Consider the following 18963-nt stretch of genomic DNA (forward strand, 5'->3'; position numbering starts at 1 on the left):
ACCTACAGTGAGTAATGTACTTTCTTTCCTTTCCTGTTTTATCCTTTCACTGATGTTTTGTTTTAGCCTTGTAATGATAATCAGACCACTCTGGGACATTTGAACAAGATGTGTCACATTCCATGTGTGGTGGGGTTAAGGTGACAAATTGCTCTGCATTTTGCATCTTTGTTCTACAGTGGTGCCTCTTCACCTACTGCCCACACAGAGGCACTGCGGGTCACCAGTTTGTCCCTGCATTTTAGTTCCCGTCACTTGTGACCCCTACACAGGACAAGTAAGAAAGGAGGATTGGAGCTGCCAGTAGAGACACCTTGAGCAGCCTGGCAGGGTGTCCAACTCTCATTCCTACAGCCCTTAGTGGGCTGTGAATCATGCCCAGTCTCTGGCTGGGAAGGAGGAGCTACACCACGGGAAGGGTCCTGCACAGTGTTGTTTTAGAAGCATGTTCAGCTTTAGAGATGCAAGTACAGACACCAGCCCAGTGCTAATCAGCCCTGAATATGTGAATGGAAACCATGATATGGTACTGTACTGGAAATATGGATTTGATGTTTATTTATTGCATTAAGATTGTTTCAGAGTGGTTACATATTGTCTGATTAGCCCTCTGTCAAAGAAGAAGACCTGAGCATGCAGCACATTCCTACTTGCTCCAAAAGATAAAGGCCCTCATTACAATATTGGCAGTAAATGCTGCTTACCGCCGTGCAGAAGACCGCCAAAACACCACCGCGGCTTCGGAGTTCCGCCACAGCTATTACGACCCACAGCTCAGAACCCGCCAAAATCTAGACACCCACACAAGTGCGCCACACAAAAGGTCAGTGATAAACTGGCAATACCAAAACCTCCACCGTCACGCCAACAGCAATAAGCCCACACTATCATGACCCACTAATCCATGCGGCGGTCTTTCAACCGCGTTATTCCATTGGCGGTACACACCGCTGCCCTCAAAATACACACATTCACAAAACACTACCACATTGGACAAATCGAAATACACACACCTGATACACATACACACACCACTCCCACACACCCAATCCAATATAAAACACACACACACACATTACCCACAAACCCTTACTACCCAAAAATTTGAAGAAGGCCAGAAAGACAGCAAAGCAAAGACAACACCAGCATAGAGAGGCACACAACACCATCACACATACACATCCAGGTACAAAACACCACACACCCATTAACATCACCCCACATATCACAACACCCACACCACCTCACACATCACCCACACCACCCCATGCCACCGCAAAGACACCCCAGGTTTTCTGAGGAGGAGCTCAGGGTCATGGTGGAGGAAATCATCCGGGTAGAGCCACAGCTATTCGGATCACAGGTGCAGCACACCACCATAGCTAGGAAGATGGAACTATAGCACAGAATCGTGGACAGGGTCAACGCAGTGGGATAGCACCCAAGAACACGGGATGACATCAGGAAGAGGTAGAACGACCTACGGGGGAAGGTACGTTCTGTGGTCTCAAGACACCACATTGCGGTTCAGAGGACTGGCGGCGGACCCTCACCTCCTCCCCCACAACTAACAACATGGGAGGAGCAGGTCTTGGCTATACTGCATCCTGAGGGCCTCGCAGGAGTAGCTGGAGGAATGGACTCTGGTAAGTTAAATCTTTAACTACTTCATCCCCCACCCTACCTGCATGCTATCACATACCCCCACCCTCACCCCCATCACTCCAACTCCTCACATATGTCCCACTATCACAAACCACACATCCCAACACCAAGCCCTGCATGCAACAACAAAGCATGGACACCCATCACCAATGCATGTCCACTACACAGACCCCTAAACATTTATCACACAAGGTCCTACACAGGAATGGAAGAACTGGGGTACAGGGTCACCCACCCATTGCACACCATGGCACACACAGATGCAATAATCATGCTTTTACACCCCTGCAGGACTCCTACCCAACGTCACCGGACAGGAGTTTCTAGACATGTCCACTCCCCCCACAGTGATGACAGCAGCTCTGTCCAACTGGATCTAGATGACCAGCCCAGCCCCTCTGGGACCTCGGGCCAGTCGGTTCCCCTGACACAGTCACAGGCCACCACAGAGCCTCCCCCCTCAGGAAACACCAGCACAGCACCCACCCAGCGGGCCCATACCTCTGTCCCCAGGACACGTCAAGCAGCAGTGTGTCCACCACTACAGGGAACCCAGGCTAACCCACCACCCCAAGAACAGCAGGGACCTGGGGACAGTGGGCACACGGTTCAGAGGACAGAGGCACAGGAAAGCGGGGAAACTGGGAGGGCTGCTGTGCGACAGGGGGAGGACAGGCCCAGGGAACCCACTCTCCACGAGGCCCTCTCCAACATCATGGGAGCCTACCATCATTCCCAGGAGACGATGGCAACAGTACTGGCCAAGTTTCAGGAGACCCAGCGGCTGCAGGAGGAACAGTATTTGGGGTTCAGGGAGGAACTCAAATATATCAATACCACCCTGGGCACCATTGTAGGGGTGCTGAAGGACCTCGTGAACACCAGGTGGGACACTGTGGCACAACAAGGGGCCCCTGACACTAGCCTGGACGATGAACTGCCCACCACCTCCGCCGGCACTAGTGGACAGGAGGCACCGCCACAGGACCATGACACCAGCACCCCACCCCCTGCAGATGGAGAACCACCCCGCAAGCGGTCCCTGAGATCCAGGACAAATACAGAGAACAATGCCAAGACCCCGCCAAGAAATGAGACCACCCTGATTGTCATCCTTCTGTCCCACTTTGTCACCCTGTCCATCCTTACACTGCCCTAGCTCCACTTCCTATGCCCCTCTGGACAAGGCGCCTGTGAGACAAATAGACTGGACTCTGCTATGGACATTCCTCCACCATCCCCCCTGACCATTTTACAACCCCCTCCACTAATTTGCACTTAAATAAACACCCTTGAATCACAAAACACTCTGGAGTCAGTCTGTGCTTTCACAAATGTGTATTTGCTATAACTAAGGAAAATACCAATGTCCATTGTATTGTCAACAAACCTATGTCACACAGCTCTAGTCCATGAGGTAACATAGCAGAGGTCACACAGTGGGACCCACATCTGTGAAATCGAAAGTGACAAATCAGGGTCCATACAGTGGGTGAAAGTGACAGACAGATGAGAGGTCGAACAATTTTATCAGATGTAGGAGGCAGTCCGGTCTTCTTACCTGTGTCTCACTGGAAGTATTGATGGATCACAGTGTTTCTGTTGTCTATGTCCTCTTCTTCTGCCTCCTCTTCTTCACTGTCCACAGGCTCCACAGCTGCCACAACACCTCCTTCAGGACCGTCCTACTGCAGAAAAGGCACCTGTTGTCGCAAAGCCAAGTTGTGCAGCATACAGCAGGCCACGATGATCTGGCACTCCTTCTTTGGTGATTAGTATAGGGAACAACCTGTCATATGGAGGTACCTGAACCTGGCCTTCAGGAGGCCGAAGGTCCTCTTTATAACCCTCCTAGTTCGCCCATGTGCCTCATTGTAGCGTTCCTCTGCCCTTGTCCTGGGATTCATCACTGGGGTCAGTAGCCATGACAGGTTGGGGTAGCCAGAGTCACCTGCAAATGTCGAGGGACAACTAATAGACACACACTAACCCTTAGGGACAACCCCAGACCCAGACAACTATTCACACTGTATAGGGTCCATGTCCTCACCTAATAGCCACACACGGTGCCTCTGGACTTGCCCCATCACATAAGGGATGCTGCTATTCCTTAGAATGTAAGCGCCTTGCAGTGAGCCAGGAAACTTGGCGTTCACATGGGTGATGTACTGGTCGGCCAAACACACCATCTGCACATTCGTTGAATGGTAACTCTTCCGGTTTCTGTACAGCTGTTCACTTCTGTGGGGGGGTACCAAGGCCACATGTGTCCCATCAGTGGCACCTATGATGTTGGGGATATTTCCCAGAGCATATGTCACCTTTCACTGTAGGCAAATCCTCCACCTGAGGGGAACACGATGTAGCTGCGCATATGTTTCAGCAGGGCAGACAACACTCTAGGCAACACGATAGAGAACATTGGCTGGGACATGCCTGATGAAATGGCCACTGTTGTTTGAAAGGACCCACTTGCCAGGAAATGGAGTACTGACAGGACCTGCACTAGAGGGGGGATTCCTGTGGGATGGTGGATAGCTGACATCAGGTCTGGCTCCAACTGGGCACACAGTTCCTGGATTGTGGCACCATCAAGTCTGTAGGTGACTATTAAATGTCGCTCTTCCATTGTCGACAAGTCCACCAGCGGTCTGTTCACCGAAGGATGCCGCCATCTCCTCACCTGCCCCAGCGGACGTGCTCTATGGATGAGAACAGCGATCAGAGGGTCAGCCAACACTGAGGTACGAAATAAACAACATTATTGCACACATTTGTCAATCCGCTATGTGCCTGTCTTAGTGTGTATGCAAGGCCTAGATATGTGTGACGCATTTAAAATTCATGCCATGTGGCCCCCTGAAATAGCGGCTGCCTGACCTGTAATGTGGGACAAGGGGATATGAGGTAACTGCGCTGGCGTTGTACACCGTTGCGGTAGGCAGTCGAAGACCGTGGCTCAATCCTGCATTGGTTAACATTGGACCCTATGGGTCCCAGGAGCCAACGACAATGTACGCTGGCGGTGGCGGTACACACCGCCGCAGACGTGACAGCCATTTTCTTTCTGTTCACTCACTTGATACCTGATCTTCGACAGGAGAGGACCTACACTGCAAGTGTTGCTGTGACCTCAGTCTGGAAGCGACAATGGCTCAAGTGTCTGGGGAAAGGGCCCCTGCCTTCACATCGGAGGAGTTGGAGAAACTAGTGGATGGGGTCCTCCCCCAGTACACGCTACTCTCCGGTCCTCCGGACAAACAGGTGAGTACACTGTGAGCATGCTGTATGGGCAATGCCTGTTTGGAGTGGTGTGGGTTGGAGATTGGGGATGGGGATGAGGCGTGCATAAAACGACGGTGTAAGTAAATGCCTCCTTGGCATGGTTACCCCCTGACTTTTTGCCCTTGCTGATGCCAAGTTTTGATTTGAAAGTGTGCTAGGACCCTGCTAACCAGGCCCCAGCACCAGTGTTCTTTCCCTAAACTGTACCTTTGTCTCCACAATTGGCACAACACTGGCACCCAGGTAAGTCCCTTGTAACTGGTACCCCAGGTACCAAGGGCCCTGATGCCAGGGAAGGTCTCTAAGGGCTGCAGCATGTCTTATGCCACCCTAGGGACCCCTCACTCAGGACATACACACTGCTTGCCAGCTTGTGTGTGCTGGTGGGGAGAAAATGACTAAGTTGACATGGCACTCCCCTCAGAGTGCCATGCCAACCTCACACTGCCTGTGGCATAGGCAAGTCACCCCTCTAGTAGGCCTTACAGCCATAAGGCAGGGTGCACTATACCACAGGTGAGGGCATATGTGCATGAGCACTATGCCCCTACAGTGTCTAAACAAAACCTTAGACATTGTAAGTGCAGGGTAGCCATAAGAGTATATGGTCTGGGAGTCTGTCAGACACGAACTCCACACACCATAATGGCTACACTGAAAACTGGGAAGTTTGGTATCAAACTTCTCAGCACAATAAATGCACACTGATGCCAGTGTGCACTTTATTGTAAAAATACACCCAGAGGGCATCTTAGAGATGTCCCCTGAAAACATATCTGACTTCCAGTGTGGGCTGACTAGTTTTTGCCAGCCTGCCACACACCAGACATGTTGCTGGCCACATGGGGAGAGTGCCTTTGTCACTCTGTGGCCAGGAACAAAGCCTGTACTGGATGGAGGTGCTTCTCACTTCCCCCTGCAGGAACTGTAACACCGGGTGGTGAGCCTCAAAGGTTCACCCCCTTTGTTACAGCGCCACAGGGAATCCCAGCTAGTGGAGTAGCCACAGTTGACCCCCTCTGAGCCCCCACAGCGACGCCTGCAGAGGAAATCCAGAGGCTCCCCCTGACCGCGACTGCCTGTTTCAAGGAACCCGATGCCTAGAAAACACACTGCACCCGCAGCCCCCAGGACCTGAAGGAACCGAACTCCAGTGCAAGAGCGACCCCAAGACGACACCCTGCCTAGCCCAGGTGGTGACTACCCCGAGGAGCCCCCCCTGTGCCTGCCTGCATCATTGAAGAGACCCCTGGGTCTCCCCATTGATTCCTATTGAAATCCCGACGCCTGTTTGCACTCTGCACCCGGCCGCCCCTGTGCCACTGAGGGTGTACTTTCTGTGCCTGCTTGTGTCCCTCCCCGGTGCCCTACAAAACCCCCCTGGTCAGCCCTCCGAAGTCGCGGGTACTTACCTGCTGGCAGACTGGAACCGGAGCACCCCTATTTCCATTGAAGCCTATGGGGGTCATTCTGACCCCGGCCGGCGGCGGTAGCCGTCGGCCTGGCTGGGACCGCGAGAAGACCGTCCCGCGGTCAAAAGACCGCGGCGGTCATTCTGGGTTTCCCACTGGGCTGGCGGGCGACCGCCAAAAGGCCGCCTGCCAGCCCAGTGGGAAACACCCTTCCACGACGAAGCCAGCTCCGAATGGAGCCGGCGGAGTGGAAGGTGTGCGACGGGTGCAGTAGCACCCGTCGCGAATTTCAGTGTCTGCTAAGCAGACACTGAAATTCAAAGTGGGGCCCTCTTACGGGGGCCCCTGCAGTGCCCATGCCATTGGCATGGGCACTGCAGGGGCCCCCAGGGGCCCCACGACACCCCTCACCGCCATCCTGTTCCTGGCGGTCGAAACCGCCAGGAACAGGATGGCGGTGAGGGGGTCGGAATCCCCCAAGGCGGCGCAGCAAGCTGCGCCGCCATGGGGGATTCCTCAGGGCAGCGGAAAACCGGCGGGACACCGCCGGTTTTCCGGTTCTGACCGCGGCCATACCGCCGCGGTCAGAATGCCCTCAGGAGCACCGCCAGCCTGTTGGCGGTGCTCCCGCCGACCCCGGCCCCGGCGGTCGGAATGACCCCCTATGTGTTTTGGGCACCACTTTGACCTCTGCACCTGACTGGCCCTGAGCTGCTGGTGTGGTAACTTTGGGGTTGCCTTGAACCCCCAATGGTGGGCTACCTTGGACCCAACTTTGAACCATGTAAGTGCTTTACTTACCTGTGAACTTAACATTGACTTACCTCCCCCTGGAACTGTTGTTTTTTGCAGTGTCCACTTTTAAAATAGCTTATTGCCATTTTTGTCAAAACTGTACATGCTATTGTGATAATTCAAAGTTCATAGAATACCTGAGTGAAATACCTTTCATTTAAAGTATTGTTTGTAAATCTTGAACCTGTGGCTCTTATAATAAACTAAGAAAATATATTTTATTTTTCTATATAAAAACCTAACGGCCTGGAATTTGTCTTTGAGTGTGTGTTTCTCATTTATTGCCTGTGTGTGTACAACAAATGATTAACACTACCCTCTGGTAAGCCTACTGCTCGACCACTCTACCACAAAATAGAGCATTAGAATTATCTCTTTTTGCCACTGTCTTACCTCTAAGGGGAACCCTTGGACTCCGTGCACACTATTTCTTACTTTGAAATAGTATATACAGAGGCAACTTCCTACAGACGGTGAGTGGATGTGCGTCAGGGCAAGGGTGGGAACATGGGCCAATGACTGTGACGGTCCGGACGGTTGTAGTTTTGCCTTTTCCCCTGTACTATTCCTGTAGGTCAGCGCCCACCAGAAAGTGGATATTTGGCGTGCCATCGCCAAGGACGTCCGGGCCCTGGGGGTCCACCACAGATGGAGCACCCACTGCTGTAAAAGATGGGAGGACCTTCGCCGCTGGAGCAATAAGACGGCGGAGGCCCAGTTCGGGATGGCCTCCCAACGTGGGAGGGGTGCCTGTCGCACCATGACTCCCCTGATGTTCCTGATCCTGGCTGTGGCGTATTCGGAGTTGGATGGGTGCTTGAGGGCATCACAGCAGCCACAAGGGGGTGAGTACAGTCACATCCATCTGATTCAGTGCAGATTGGAGGTGTCTGGGTGAGGGAGGTGGGCTGTGGGTTCCCTTAGGCCAGCGCAGGTTTTTTAGGCAAGGTCCCTTCGTGAGGCAGGCTATGTGGCACCCCACCCCACCAGTGGTAAGAGCCATCTACCCCTAGTCAGGCTCCTGTGACTTCCATGTGTGCAGCAATCGGGCATAGGCCTTGTACCCCATGTCCCTGTGATTAATTAGGGAACTCTAAGTGCATGGCGTAGTGCAGAGGGCTGCTGTGTCTGTAGTGTCCGCCAGCGGTCGCTGTATTGCATGCACTGAACATGTCTTTCTACTTTCTTTCCCCCCCTTTTTGTGGTCTCCCTGTTCTTGTGTGCATTAGCATCATCAGGCGGAGGAGCAGTGGCACCGGAGCAGGAGGGAGCTGCATCCCACATGGCCCTGGAGGGTGAGACTACGGACTCAGAATTCACCAGTCGGACAGAGGGCGAGGGGAGTTCCACGGCGGGGACAGGAGCAGAGGCCAGCGACACAGACTCCTTCTCTGATGGGAGCTCCTCTGTGCCCACCGCATCTACATGTACAGCCGCCACCCCCCCACCAGCACCGCCCTCCCAGCAGCCCCTCAGCGTGTGCCCCGTGGCCGCTCACCCAGGAGGGTGGGCATCTCCTTCGCCCCAGGCACCTCAGGCCCTGCCCCAGTCAGCCCTGCTCCCCTCAGTGAGGAGGCCATTGACCTCCTCAGGTCCCTCACTGTTGGGCAGTCTACCATTTTGAATGCCATCCAGGGTGTAGGGAGGCAGTTGCAACAGACCAATGCATACCTGGAGGGCATTCATTCTGGTCAGGCAGCCCAACAGCGAGCTTTTCAGACTCTGGCCTCAGCACTGATGGCAGCCATTGTCCCTGTGTCCAGCCTCCCCCCTCCAACTTCCTCCAACCACACCCAGACCCAATCCCCAGTACCTCAGCCTATCCCAAGCACACCATCAGACCAGCATGAACACACCTCAACACACAAGGGTAGCTCTGGCAAACATAAGCACCACACATCCCACAGGCACCCACACAAGCATCATACCCATGCAGGCATACCACCATCCACTGCCTCCAGTGTGTCCCCCTCCTCCACGTCTCCCTCCTCCCTCCCTGTCACGTCTCCACTCACACCTGCATGCACTACATCTTCAGCCAGTACGTCCATCACCAGCACGCCCATCATCACACACCGCTCACGTGCACTCACCACCCCCACTACCATTCACACATCCCCTGTGTCCTCTCCCAGTGTGTCTGTGAGCCCTCCTCCCAAACTACACAAACGCAGTCACACACCCACCCAACAGCCATCCACCTCACGACAGCCTCCAGCCCATGCACCTTCACCCAAAGTCATCAAATGAACACCTCCTACAACCGCTACCTCTTCCTCCACTCCGAAACCCCCTCCATCTACCCGTCCCGATGTGTCTAAAAAACTTTTCCTGTCAAACCTTGAACTCTTCCCTTCACCTCCCCCACCCCTTGCGCCCCCTAGGGCCTGCCTTTCCAGGTCCCAACCCAGCACCTCAGCCACCACATCACTGGGAACAGTGGTGCCAGCAGTAACCGGCTTCTGGAGTGCGCCAAGCAGCAGGGCAGCCAGTGTCCCAAGGAACCAGGCCAAGGACATTCAGGCGCGCACCTCAGGGCAGGTTAATACGAGGGACCAGCGGAAGACTGAATAATTCTTCTGTGGTTTGAGGCTTGCGCGTTCCTATGATGTCTATCCTTCACTATGGGATGGGTGACTGATTGACCAAATCGACGTTGACGAATAGTCCTCGTGCAGTAAGTGACTTCCCAGCACTTTTAACTACATAATTAAATAGGAGAAGTAGCTGTTAGGGTCCTGATGAAGCGTCATTGGATCATTTTTATGACCGTGGAGACGCGAAACATGTTGACCAGAATACGTTAGGACTAGGTACACTACCTTTTTCCTCTGTACGGAGTGTAGTGGGACATTATCCCCCGTATTTCACTCCCCTATTTCCTTTTTAATCTTGGCTTGGGGACATTCCCCAACCTTCAAAACAAAAGAAGTTGCCCACAGCCCGGAGGGAGAAGGCCAAAACACCTGCCACCAAGGGCTCAGCCAGGACAACAGTTGGGAGTGGCGAGACAGCTGCGCCACCATCCAAGGTGTGGAAGGGCCAGAGAAAGCAGGGGAAGTTGCCGGGAAGTTGCCGCCAACCTGCACGGCGGACAAGACCGCCACCGGCACCACCACATGAACCGCCGTCACGGGTACTGCCTCTCAGGACACTGCCGCCAGCAGCACGCTCAGTGAGCCCCCCACCAGCACCGCCGCTCAGGACACCGCTGCCAGCAGCACGCTCAGTTAGCCCCCCAACAGCACCGCCGCCCAGGACACCGCCACCAGCAGCACACTCAGTGAGCCCCCCACCAGCACCGCCGCCCAGGACACCGCCTCCAGCAGCATGCTCAGTGAGCCCCCCACCAGCACCGCTGCCCAATTAGCACCACAAGCACAGCCACTACTGAGGCCGCCGCCAGCAGCCGCGCCACATCCTGTGCCAGTGGCACCACCACAGACAAGGCTGCCATCCCCAGTGGTCATTCGTACGAGGCTGGTGGTCAGTTCCAGGGGCCTGGACAGCTTCCATGTAGCCCCACCATCAGTGGAGTGTCAGACCCACTCCCTCTGTCCTTGGCAGGATGAAGCACTCTGGGCACAAAGCCCCCTCCAGAACCAGTGGAGAATGACATCCACTACCTCAGTCCTTGGCAGGATGAAGCACTCTGGGCACAAAGCCCCCTCCAGAACCAGTGGAGAATGACATCCACTACCTCAGTCCTTGGCAGGATAAAGCACTCTGGGCACAAAGCCCCCTCCAGAACCAGTGGAGACTGTTATCCACTTGAGAGACTGTGGCTTTGCACTCCCCATGATAAATCAGTGGGCAAACCACCCACTGGAGAGACCTGAGAGGCTGTGGCTTTGCACTCCCCAGGATAAAGCAGTGGGCAACCCACCCACTGGAGAGACTTGAGAGACTGTGGCTTTGCACTCCCCAGGATAAAGCAGTGGGCAAACCACCCACTGGAGAGACTTGAGAGACTGTGGCTTTGCACTCCCCAGGATAAAGCAGTGGGCATGGAGCCCCCTCGTGGAGCTGGCGTTGTGCACTCATCTGGCTGAGGTGCCCCCCCTTCCCTTCCCCCTTAGGTGCCTGTTTTATTTTGACCTGATGTCCCTGCAGTGTTTTCTCCATTTGGATCAGGTATTGAGTGTGGGCCTCGCCCATGCATTTTGGGCCCAGTGGTCCATGGACTTGAATTCTTGGTGTACATATTGTTCGTCTCATTTCCTTTTGTCATTGCGTTCTTCCAGGGGGGGTTAGGGGGCGTAAATGTAATGTTTCAGCATGTATTTGGTGTGTGTGTTGTTGTGTGTGAGGGTGGGGGTGTTGCGTGTTTGTGTGTCACTCTCTTTTCCCTCCCCCTCCCCTGTGTCATAGGTGCAGTACTCACCGTGGTTGTCGCTGATGTCGGTCATGCTCCTGGTAGAGGAGCAGGAAGACAATCGCAGGTAGAATTTGGAGTTCCGGCTCCATGGTTCCTCGTGGGATGTGTAGAGATAAGAGTTTTCCCTTCCAAGTCCAGTTTCCGCCGTGTTTTTGTTCGCGTTGAATCCGCCCCGGAAAAGGTGTGGATTGGCCTCTCGTAATGGTGAGGGCGGTACATTGTCTTCCGCCTGTCTGTTGGCGGTGACCGCCATGCTGTTTGTTTGTACCGCCGTGGCGGTCGGAGTGTTAAGGTGGCTGTCTATGTTGGCGGTTTCCGCCATGGTCATAATTCCATTTTTTGGACCGCCGGCCTGTTGGCGGTCTTACTGCCGTTTTAACACCGACCGCCAGGGTTGTAATGAGGGACAAAATGTATCAATAAAATGCATTTAGATGAATATACAAGGAGAATTGCACTGCCCCACATTTCTTGAAGATAATACCCAGTTCAGATTTGCTATTTAACCACACAATTAATGCCAGCTTTTGTAGTGATTACAACTACTCCTAAAATTGCCAAAAAGGAAGCAGATGAATGAGTGCAAAGAGTGCTCGCCACAGAGCACAATTTGGCCAAACGGGGATGACATGATTTAAAAATCACATCTCATGCCTCCATAATTTCCAAATAGTCTACTATACCCCAGTTGGGGTAGCAGTGATTCCCATGCTAAGGCATAGGAATTACTGTTCCCAAGGAAATGTCACTGTGTTCTGTGTTCTGGTCGAATTCATAGTACAGTTCTTATTTCAAGTATATTGAGCTGAAGTGGTCAAGCATCGTAGCTTCAGGTCTAAAAACTATCCGCTAAACCCTATCTAGGTCTGTTGTCTGCCCACCCTAGCGATTTGTTCACCTTGTTAGCAGTGTGGGGGCCCTTGAAATGTGTTTTTTAAAAACACTAACTAACTCTGTTCATTCAGTTTCTAAACAATTCCAATATTTTCATACAACGACATGGGTAGATTGTTGGGCCTTTTCTTTGGGACAAATGGCAATAGGTGGTTACTGGGAAATATCTGAGGTTATATTCTGATATTTACCATGGGTGTTTCAGGACTTTGTTTGATATGTAACCTTGTCTCTCAAAAGTGGCAATAGCGAGCAGTCCTGGCTTACTTCGGGAGGGGGTAAAGGGATAGGAACTCGAATACAATATCAATATTTAGTCTTCACCCTCAATAAGCTCCTTATCCAAAGGATTTATCTCTTTTACATGGGCCTGATTTAAAGGAGACTGAATATAGAATGAAACCCTAAAAATACTGTATATGACAAATAGTCCCTCCGGTTCCTAACTCTGATGTATTCTGATGTCTCTGCATACATAGTATAAACACATCTTCAGAGTGTCATGCGAAGTGACAGTGGAAAGTCCCCCAAGCCCCTCATTGCGGAAATGGAGGGGACTGATGTACTGTGAAGCTTTAGGCTCAGTGATGTGCCCACTGTTTTTTGCTCTGTAAGCAAAAGCACCTGGTCTCATGAGCAGTACTAGAAAAGCTGGACCCTAGCCAGATTATAGATCCAATAGCTATTATTGAACCAGATCTGGGGGTCTAGGCTGATGCCAGTGAAATATGCTTACTGGTGCAATTTGCAGGTGGCGGGGCATATTTAGAGGTGGCTTTATGTTCAGAGAAGCAACCTGCAGAGGTTGAGGGAAAACATTTGTTTTCAGTTTCAGCTGAGCCCTACATAAATGCCTTACATAAACAAACGGCAATCAGCACTCGTTTTGTTAGAGAGTGAACCATACTGATAGCTAGCCGAGCGTAAGACTCGGATACCAGTGAGGAAAGGAAGACACTCGGGGTGTCACTTCACACATGCTTAAGAGATAAACTTTGATTTGAAAGCTGTTGTTTTTTTTTTTACGTTTCCAATCACTGGATCTAAGAGATATGCACACACTGAGGAATCTAATCTAATCGAATCGAATCTAATAACCATGTACATAACACTTACTAATAAGTGGTGATTGCCAACCCAAGCACCCTTTTTAGCAACCTTGGAATAACAAAAGATTGAGAAATAACCCACAAAGGTTCTAAACTCAATGCCCTGTGGTGTGCATACCCCTTCTTCATGCAGGTTCAAAACTCACTAGGGTATATAACGGGGATTGTAACTTGTAACCTGCAGATAACACAAGGATCCCTGCAATAAAAATATTATCCCACTGAACAGCATACAAGAACATACACCTGTGCCATGCATGCCACATGCTTTGCTTTGTAGCATTTAGCTTGACCGTCTGTGCTATTTTCCGAGTCAGACCTGTGCCTAGACTGCACATGCATCTCTACGGCAAGTGCATGTACCACCAGAGTTATATTGGAGCTAATACACCCTGGGACTTCCTAGGTACACAAAGCCTCTGCAGCAAGTGTTTTAACCCTGTAAGATATTTTAAAGGGCAGTCTGAAACCAATTAAGTTATCCAGAACAGATTTACCATCCCATTTGTCCATGTTGCCAATTTCTCTGAGGGCACAGTTTTACAAAAAAATTGAATGTCTAAATTGACTATCAGAACTTGCGCCTCATAACGCTGCCTCTTGTGACTGCACTCCCCCCTTGCTACTGCCACCTCTTGACCCCTAATTTATCTGACGTGAAATAAATGTATTCAATTTTCAGTACTCCCTGTGAGGTATGAAGCATTTTATAAATTAACAAAGTAAACCTATAAAAGAAGAAACAAAATTTGCATTCTTGCTTCTCCGTTTCTCGACATATCTGCTTCTGAAATGTCCAGGCAGTTGTTCTGATTCCTAAATGTTTGTGCACACTCATTTAGGAATCAGAAGAACTGCCTGGACATTGGTCTAGTCCTATCACCGAATTCCATAAATGATGGCAATCACCTTCAGTCAGTCTGTGGCTTTGTGTAATACATCTCTTCATGATAACAGTAATATGATGGGCCGATTTGGTCCCCAGTTCTAGCTTGAAGTGTATTGGGGTCAACTCTTCCCCACCAAACTCCTACACTCACAATAGGATTAGAACTGTGTTGAGCTGCACAACACTGCACATGGTCGCACATCAATTGAAGGCAATTGCCGTCATGTACACCATTTGTTGAAAGGAGAACCCTGTTTTAGGATGAATCTTTGTTCTTGGTCCTGGTGAAGATATGTTTTTTTGCAAAATTATTTTCCACTAGTCGAAACGTTAACACTTAAATATAATGATTGCTTGGGTACTAGCTCATTACAATAAGCAAAACAGCAAATTCATAATAGTCTAGCTGGAGTACAAGGCTGTATATTTTTCTGTGTACTTTTTACTGTGTTTCTGTTGCACTTTCGTCACACATCACGAGCAATGTGCCATATACATTTGTTTACATAGGAGCACCTTTATAATTTTATAGTTAATCCGTGCTTTGATTTGTGTCCAAAACAATTTAAGTTTTAACATATTTGAGAAACAAATAAATTTAAGTGTACGTTTGTCTTATATGGTGGCATTGCAAGGACCATTTCAGCCTCCTTTGCTAAAGTCTTCTTAGAAATGATTTCAAATGAACCAGACAGAATCATTGTTATTTATACAGTGTTAGAAGGCCAGATTCCAAGGAATATAGGGTCGCACTATGTCTTATTGTCGTTATATATTTAATCCAGCTGCCTACATTTGCCTACGTAATGCATCCTTATTCCAAAAATGCCTATGGCTGTCATATTAGACACAAGTATTTCACAGCACCAATCTGCACAGATGGTGGCTGGCTTTCTTTGTATTTTGCCCTCTCTGTTAAAACCGCAGAACTGAGTAGGTGGTTGGGGATATCAGAACTGATGGGAGTTAACTTTGGCTTGACATCATTGGTAGAAGGTCTGGTCCAAACTGGGGGACAGTATTCCATGTTCATTTAGGAGCATCTCATATATGGAATCAGCTTATAAAATCATGTGCCAGTGGTAGCTAACCCAGCAACTTCTACTTCGGACCTTTCCCAACTTTCCAACAGTGCTAGAGATACGATTCAGGAGTGGGCTCTTTGCTGCATATATGGTGGAAGTGTTTTTTTACATCGAAACATTGTGAGAACAGGTCATGGAGCATCTAAGGGGGTTCTGGGCTCTCTGATACAACAACAACAAAACTTGACACTGATGGTTATTGGACCACCCCAACTGGAGAGCTTGAACAGGGCTGAGGGGGAGCACTTTTATCTCAGATGCTCCATGCAAGGATGTTGATCAGTTTCAACAGGCAGTCAAAGGTAACATCAGAAATAGCTCTGTAGTTCCACCAACTCATTAAGTGGTGATGCAGAAGTTGTCTCACAATCTTACGGACATAGGACCTGATTTAGAGTGTGACCGAAAGGGTCCTCCATCACAAAGGCGACGGAGTAACCTTTCCATCATGCTGGAGTTCTGCTCGCCTCATTTAGAGTCAGGCAGACTTTTAGTTTGTTAGCAGCAGAGACTATTCCATTTGCACTGCTGACTTACACCTCCAAAGGCCCGATGGACTAGGGGCCATCGTAGGTTTTTCCAATTTCCAACCCACCCAAAACGTGACAGTAAGTGAAATTAAATACATTTCAGTGACTCCCCCACAACATGGGAGAAAACTCCCATGATGGAGAAGTCATTGCTTTTTTTTATTTTCAAAAAGAAAAGCCAGCATTGGATTTTCTTTTTGGGAAAAAAAAGAAAGCTTAGACTAGAACTTGCCAATGGAAGAGTTGCCTGCTGGGGCAGCAGACATCTTACATTTGGAGTGTGATTACTCGGTCAAGGCAACTGAGTAAAATACTCTGACTTCCTGACAGGTAACTGGACTCTAACTTAGGCGCATAAAAGCTAAATGTGGTGAAAAACATGGAACCTGGCACTCATATACTGCATGAAAGTGGAAAACTCTTGCTTTCCTCTTGTAGGCCTGAAGGCCCAATCAGCTATTCGAGTATCCACCTCACGATGAAGGAGGTCAGTGCGGTTATGAACCTGTCCAATTATCCAATGCCATTACTTGGCGACGGGAGTTTACACTACACTTGAAATTGCATGTCTGTGCTGCCTCAACAGACACCCTGTGCTGCACCTAAGGGAGAAGAAGTGAGGGTGACTGTGGGGTGTTCAGTTGTAACTGTTTGGCAGAATGCCAACATAATGTGTATAGTTATAACGCCCTTTAAAAAGATTAAACTGAATTTCGCGAAAAATACAGGACTGAAGGGTCCAACAAAAACTACCACTGGAGTGTCCTTGTGTTGAACATACACCTGACATGGGGCAACAGTGTCAATGTACCTCATGCCACAATAAGAGCTAGGAGCAGCACTAGACAACCATATTTGAGACAGAGATTGTATGATTAAATAGTTTGTAATTATGAGGCAACAAAGGAATATCCCTGCCATCCAGTGTACCCTGGATCAGGAAATAACGACCCTCAATATCCACCTCACTATAAGTGTGCCTAAAAGGAACTCTAGGTGCAGTCCACATGGCCACCCCTCTGGCATATGAGTAGTACGTGGCCGAAAACAATTGGTCTCGCCGCCTCTTTCCCAGTTTCTGTGGCTCTCTTTCTAACAAGTGGGTCTCCTTCAGGCACGCAATTTGTAGCTTGTGCCTTCTGAGGAATGAATGGACCAAATATCTCTTAGAAGTAACTTGGTAGGCCCCTAACATTTCAAGTGAAGATAAACGTACAGTCAGCCATGCAGTGTTACAACTTCCTTCCCTAGGGGTCGATTGGATTCGCCCCCCAAATTGTGTGCCACCATGAAAGATACTAATTGGTGCAAATACGTAGTCGGCTCCACACCCACACTGCAAATAACAATAAGCAACCTACCACTAGCATGAGTAGACAATAATGCAACACCCCACCCCGGATAGACAATAAAACAACATGGAATCATTCTGCAAATCCAGCCATATCCACACTATCTGATAGAGAATTCTAGTTGCAGATTCCTTACCTTAGAATTTCCCCCAGGCGTCAGACTGGATCCGGAGATTTTTCTTCAAGCAGTAACCTTGCGCACTCTCAGGTGGCGTCCGTCAACTTCACGTCCGTCGTTGGCGTCATGGTTGCCGTAATGATGTCGCAGTCATATATATGCACCACGGTGGCGCGCTGATGTCAGTTCTGTTCTTTCCACCTCAGACTACACGCAGATCCGGAGAAGAGCTACCCTCAATCTTTTTTTGACCTACTTTTCAACCTTTTTGTCGTTGAGACAGTACAGAGTGCACCCAGATGCCTTTTTGTCGAAGCTTTTGACTACTTGGTGCGTCAAGATGTCTTTCCGCAAGACCTGATTCAAGCCGTGTGACTCCTGTCAGCAATCCCCTCAGGCACCGGTGATATTGGCAGCAACACCCAGTGCACGCACATAGGCACCCCCGGAAGAAGGAGCTCAATCAGCATTTGGCTGCGCCTTCCATGACCGCAACAGGCCTCTAGGGGGGCAACATACAGCCTTCTGCTGCTCCAATCCACCTTGTCCCTGTATGTCCTAGGCTCCGGTTCAGTGTAGGGCAGCGGGGTCAGCAATTTAGGGCAGATAGACCCTGATGATGGCAGGATTACGTAGGATTAGTTGAGGTCACGAGGGAGCCCTTTGGAAGCACGTCCTGTCAGCTTTATTGAAAAGCAAGCAAAGACATGGTGGTCTGCTGACCTCAGAAGGCTACCATGCTTGTGACTGTAGCCAATAGCAGTTGTTTCTGTATTTTGTGAATGGACGTTTTAGTACATAGGTCAGTTTGCAAAATACAAATACTTTCAGTAAAAGTCCGTGAGCACATTGTAACCCTTTTTTACTAAATGCATTCTTCATAAACGAGGCCTGGTATCTTAAACAACTCCTGAGAAATTGCTATTTAAGTAACTGGACTCACACTGCATCACATTTTTCGATTTTTTTAATAGCAAGTTGGTACTATTCGCTATTTAGGAACTGAAAATTTTACTTTTTGAATATGAAACCCCATGTTCTTTTAGCCTTGAAACAATTCATATGTTATGTGTGTGTCCAAATTTTTAAGGTCGTTTGAGAATATGTTTGCAGAACAGGGAGCACTGCAGGCAAATTTTGTTTTTATGGGCAATCAAATCAATCGGTATGTTAAGTTATGAAATATATGGATACCATCTTAAAGATAACAACAAAAAATGATTGACAGTTTGTCATAGATGAGAAGTGGCCTCAACTATGGAGTTGTTTTTGTATTTCTTCTGTAGTAAATAGTCAGCTGTTTTTCCACTTTTGTTTAATAAATTGAATGAATTTTATTGGTTTTTGAAGCATTCAACAACCCACAACATTTCCACAGGCCCAGAAATAAAATAGAATGACACCATTGATTGTGCACCATCATATCCCACCCGATCATGCACTCCATCACA

General features: G+C 49.7%; 1 protein-coding gene across 4 annotated transcripts in view; it reads left to right on the plus strand.

The window, feature by feature from the left end:
* PARP9 (poly(ADP-ribose) polymerase family member 9) overlaps positions 1-18963 on the plus strand; it is a 507325-nt gene that overhangs the window by 470332 nt on the left and 18030 nt on the right. The gene's annotated exons all lie outside the window — the stretch shown is intronic.

This window comes from Pleurodeles waltl, chromosome 3_1 (assembly GCF_031143425.1).
Source record: "Pleurodeles waltl isolate 20211129_DDA chromosome 3_1, aPleWal1.hap1.20221129, whole genome shotgun sequence".
NCBI classification, from domain to species: Eukaryota; Metazoa; Chordata; class Amphibia; order Caudata; family Salamandridae; genus Pleurodeles; species Pleurodeles waltl.